Here is a 6000-nt window from a genome sequence, read left to right as displayed (position 1 = left end):
CAAAGCTACAAAAAAAAAAAAAAAAAGACAGTTAAAGCCAAACTGAATTTGCTGGCACAGTAAGGAAGACAGAGTGAGGCAGAGTGAGGACAAGAGCTCAGTTTGATGCTGCTGCTCTTAGGAGGTGGAAAAGAAAACAGATGAGAGCTTGTGCTCTTTCTTCTCTCAGCATAACTTGATCACAGCTCTGGGATAAGCAACATGGGCAGTGGGGCAATGGCTATTTTACTGACCCCCTTGCACCCTGCTGCCCTGTGCAGCAGTGTCCTTCTCCAGAACATAACACTGCCCCAATGCTACAAGAAACACATTCAGGGGAGTTGTTCTGAAGAAGCTGAAATTCCAATCTCTTCTTTTGTTGTGCCACTCTCTTTTCAATCTTACACTTCTCTTCTGTAGTTCTCTATTCCCCTCTTTTTCTTTCAGTCTCTAATTTTTCAGATGCTTACCTACATTTTGTTTCTTCTCTAATTTTCTGCTTTTCCCTTTTCCATTCACTGTGGTATCACCTGTTTCTCTTCTTGCAAGTTGTTTTGCCTCTTCTTTCCTAGAAAATCTATTCAGTTGAAAGACATGAACAAAACCCCATTGAGTCAATGAGGATTTTTAATCACTAGACTATAGATATGTTTCTTCTCATCTCTTCCTAGTGACATTCCAAGTTAATTTCACTCAATCACAGAACAGTCAGGGTTGGAAGGGAGCTCTAGAGATCATCTAGTTCATCTCTCCCATTAAAGCAGGATTACCTGGAGCACATTACACAGGACTGCATCCAGGCGGTGTTTGAATATCTCCAGAGAAGGGAACTCCACAACCTCCCTGGGCAGCCTACTCCATCCAGCCTTCCCCACTCATGTAACCATGAACTTTTCCCCCCACTTGCCTGCTGGCCCATGCAAGACTTTGAATTTCCAGTCACTATGTCCCCATGGATCAGGAACTATTGCTGAGCCCATATTGCTGCTGAGAAAACCAGGGCACTGAGAGATTTCTCTTTTCCGGTGACAACCACAGGACACAAAGGATTCTGGACCATTGCAATGCAAAATCCTTACCTTTCAGCTGTAAAGATTATGCTTTGTGTGCTTCTGTAGCAAGTTTTAGTTCCTCCCAACACTAAGACCTTGTGCTGACTTCTACTTGGAGTGGTGGCAGGAACAGTAGTGGAAACTGCAAAACATTCTCAGGGCTGGCACATATAGTTTGCCCATGTCACGTTGTCATTACATGTGTATTCTGGTTCTCACTCACCCGTTCTGAACAACTTTTTTCTTGGCTTATATACCAAAATATGAGCTGCCATTCTGCACCTTCACATATTTAGGTCATTTAATCTTTCTTCATTAATCAATTCTTCAGAGAATTAATCACTTTGTTATGATTTTCTCGAGTCTTTCTGTCACTCAAATACCGCCAGCATCTATTCACTGATCAGGAAAAGTCATTTCTAGATGCTGATAAATCCTTTTGTCACTTACTGATGGGACTACTTCAACTCTTTGTTAGCATGGAAACCACTGATTTGTATTTAGATTGCAGATAATTCACAACTCAGTAACCTGCATGCACCTAAGTGTGACAGGAAGGCCACACCTCATTCCGTTCTTATACTGTATCCACAAAACAATGCCGATTTGTTTTCATCCTGCCTTTAGCTTTTGGCATCCTTAAAGGCAAAAATAGAGTGTATTTCATGGAAATTGAGCTGTGTTGCCCTGACAGTTCTCTGTATTCTCAATCAGTTGGGTATTAGTTTGCATTAAGTGTAATCTTCAATTAATGAGTACTAAGGCTCTTGCCAATTGTGCCACTCGCTTTGAGAATGCCCTGCACGTTGTTATCTGCAATTCTTAATCAAAATGTAAAAGCAAATTAAAAGAATGACATGTTTTATGCTGCATTTAATTGTCCCGGATGACTGGTTTTAGTAGTACATTATATGGTAAAGTATTCTCAACCATTTTTCCCGTGGGGCTCTGTAACTTCAATTTTATTTTGTTCTAATTTTTTGCTGCAGAAGCACACAAGTGGATGCAGTGTACATCTTGTCAGCTCACTTAAAGCATACAGAGGACTATTACTTCCCCACGCTGTGACTGTGTGTAAATCAGAACTGAACAAGCTTTTCTTTATTGCTGTCCTGCATTGCATTGCATTGCCCAATCAAATTTTCATTAGTCTTCTACTATTCTCATCCTCTGGTTTTCCATAACTTTTTTAAGTTCACTGACCATTTACAGGATGCTGTATGCTGACTACTGCCATTTGCCTTCTCAAGCATAGCCATATGCATTGGTACCAATAGCTATATTTTTCAGGCTTGTATCATTGCCAAACTGTCAAAACTTCATCTTCTTACTTATTTTAATGATGTTTGCACAAAAGAGGCAGATTACTGTGTTCTGGATCTACATTATCTGTAATGCATGTAAACACAAAACTGATTACATTATCACTATGTTAATATGTAGCTATATACTAATAAAAGAATAACTGTCAATAAGGAGAAACAGAAACTATTTCTTTACCATTGTGATTGTTGCATATAAAATAAGATGTGGGAAGTGTGCCAACTCTAACTTAATGCACTTTCAGATTAATGAGAGATTAGGATCTAGAACAGTGACATTCTAAAATAATAATATATATTCTTGTTTCTCCACAAAAAATTAGGAAGAACCTCCATATCTTGTAGAAGCTCAGTGTGTGTCCATTAACATAGAAATATGCTATTTCCAGTGGAGCACATCTCTAAGTATTTGCAAGACGTGACTTATAAGTGGGAGGTTTATTGGATTTCCAGAACCTTGTGAAATCTTTGGTGGATAATAAAGCCTAGTGAATAAATTTCTGTGGGAAGTTGTTTAATATGATTACATTTGTGTCCAGAAATATGGGACTATTAGGGATTTAGATTATCCAGAGAATAAGCTGTCTTGCTCCATTTGTTTCTGTCTGTCTGCTTAAAGTTTTCAAGATAAGAACAAGACCATTTGGGTGATGTCTCACACCCCCTGACAAGTGGTGCACTTTGGTGAGGGTGCACCTGGAAATATGGCACTTTTGACCAGTGCATAGTAGTGGTTTTCTAGTGAATTAAAGAATCATAGAATCATAGAATGGTTTGTGTTGGAAAGGACCTTAAAGATCACCTATTCTAAACCTTGTCATGGGCAAGGACTCCTCCTTGCATAACGTCTTGTTCAGCCTAGCCTTGAACACTTCCAGGGAGGGGGCATCCACAGCTCCTCTGGGCATCCTGTTCCAGTGTCTCACCACCCTCACAGAAATTAATTTCTTCCTAATATTGAATCTAAATCTACCCTCTTTCAGCTTAAAGCCATTCTGCCTTGCCCTATTGCTACTCACCTTTGTAAAAAGTCCCTCCCCATCTTTCCTGTAGGCCCCCATCAGATACTGGAAGGCCACTATAAGGTCTGCCAAGAGCTGTCTCTTCTCCAGGATGTACAACCCCAACTCTCTCAGCCTGTCTTCATAGAAGAGGTTCTCCAACCTTCTGATTGTTTTTGTAGCCCTCATCTAAACTCACTCCAAGAGCTCCATGTCCTTCTTGTGTTGGTGACTCCAGGTGGGGTGCCATGAGAGCAGAGTAGAGGGGAAGACTCACCTCTCTTGCCCTGTTGGCCACACTTCTCTTGATGCAGCCCAGGATGCAGTTGTCTTTCTGGGCTGCAAGCACACATTGCTGGCTTGTGTTGAGCTTCTCATCAACCAGCACTCCCAACTCCTTTTCCTCAGGGCTCTTCTTAATCCATTCTCTGCCCAGCCTGTAACTGTTCTTGGGATTGCCCCAGCCTACGTGCAGAACCTTGCAGTTGGTCTTGTTGAACTTCATGCAGCTTGCATGGGCCCACCTCTCGAGCCTGTCAAGGTCCCTGTGGGTGGCATCCCTTTCCTCGAGCATGTCAACCACACCACACATCTTGGTGTTGTCATTAAACCTGCTGAGGATGCATTTGATCATGGTCTACATCACCAACAAAGGTGTTAAACAGCCCCAGTCCCAGCCCCAATGCCTGCAGAATGCCACTCATCACTCATCTCCCCTTGGACATCAAGCAGTTCATGCAGCTCATTGAGTGAGACCATCCAACCAATTCCTTATGCATTTAGTGGTCAATACATCAAGTCCATGTCACTCCAATTTAGAGACAAGGATGTCATGCAGGACAGTGTCAAGTGCTTTGCACAAGTCTGGCTACATGAATTATGAAATCATAGGATCATTTTGGTTGGAAAAGACCTTTAAGATAATTAAGTCCAAACATTAACCCAGCACTCCCATGGTGACTCAACTACTTCCCTGGAAAGCCTGTTCCAGTGCTTGACCCTTTCAGTGAAGAATTCTATCCTAAAATACAATTGAAACCTCCCCTGGCACAACTTGAGGTAATTTATTTTGTCCTATCATGAATTATGATTATTTCATAATGGTTTTCCCCCTTTTTTTAAAAAAATAAAATAAAGCTAGCTGAACCAAGCATTTCTCATCAATCTCTTACACAACTGTAATAAAGGTCTGAATTCAGCTTCAGTCTTTTCTATAGTGATTTTGGTAAGTAGTCCCTTAATATCAGCTGTGAAATTTCTACTTGGAAAAATAAGAGATGAATATAACTTTGTACAGGTAGTACAGATCTCTTGACTTGCTGCAATTACATGGTTTGTTTGTATGCATCAGTGTCTCCTGGCCCAGCTTCCCCTCAGGAAGAGGGGATGCCCTGGATGGATATATCCATCCCCTTGCCCTGGATGGATATATTGTGATGAACATTAATTTGCCCAAAGACTTGTGAAAGATTAAAAGAACTTTCTGTTTAAAGACTGATCTTCTGCACAATACCCCTGTGAGAGCTCTGCTGGGTTTTGGTGGCCAGGTCCTGCTCTCCAGAATTCCATGGCCATCAGCAGGCTGCAGGGCTTTCCTTCTTCTCGTGGCTCTACCACTTGACTAGGGCACAGATGACTCTCTTGTAGGGATGAAACCTCGTTGTCGAGCTGCCTAAATACCTGAGGGCCCTGTTGTCTCCTACCTTAACACCTCTTCTCAAACACTTGCCTGGAGCATGGGGGAGTACCCTTTCCCTTTGAGAGGCACATGACTGGTGTAAAGACATTCAACATCCTGCACTCGCATATACTCTTTCAGCTTTTTTTTTTCAAATGGAGGTGAGAAGACTGTCGGAGAAAAGACATCAAGGTCAGTGAGGAATGAGGGGGAGGAGGTATTCAAACAGCGATTTCCTCACAGCCCGTGGTGAGATGGCAGCTGTCCCCTTGCAACCCACAAAGGAGCACAGTGAAGGAGCATGGTGGAAGAGACCGTGAAGGATCACGGTGGGCAGATGTGGAGTTGTAGCCCCTGAAGTGTCACAGAGAGGGTCAGATGTGGATCTGCATCCCTGTAGGACCCCGTGCCAGGGGAGGTGACTGCTCCCGAAGCAGCCGCGACTCTGTGTGCAGCCCAGGCTGGAGCAGTCTGTGCCTGAGGGACTGCACCTGTGGGAGGGACTCATGTCGGAGGGGTTGTGAAGGACTCTCTGCCATGAGAGGGACCCCGCGTTGGAGCAGGGGAAGGCTGTGAGGAGTCCTCCCCCTGAGGAGGAAGGAGCGGCAGAAACACCGTGTGGGGAACTGACCCTAAACCCCCCCTGCCCCTCCCCTTTGCCCTGAGGGGGAGGCAGCAGGGAAGCGATCCGGGACCGGCAGGAACGGAGGGCTGGGGGGGGGAAGGTATCAAGACCTGGCTATGTTTTCTCTTTCTCCTTGTATGTTAAATTAGTTTGGGGGTTTTTTTCCCTTCCAAAGTTGCGTCTGTCTGGTTTTTGCTCATTACTGTAACTGGAGAATGAAAACCTTTCTATCCTTGTACTGATTAAGGAGCCTTTGGGTGGATTTCCTCCTCCCCACCCCACAGAGTGTGTGGGGAGTGAGCAAGTGGAGGCCCGGTTGGTACCGGGTGGGCATAAACCCCGA

The sequence above is a fragment of the Heliangelus exortis genome, chromosome 2, assembly GCF_036169615.1.
Source record: "Heliangelus exortis chromosome 2, bHelExo1.hap1, whole genome shotgun sequence".
Taxonomy (NCBI): domain Eukaryota; kingdom Metazoa; phylum Chordata; class Aves; order Apodiformes; family Trochilidae; genus Heliangelus; species Heliangelus exortis.
The sequence above is the reverse complement of the archived record's forward strand: the minus strand, read 5'-3'. Positions refer to the sequence as shown.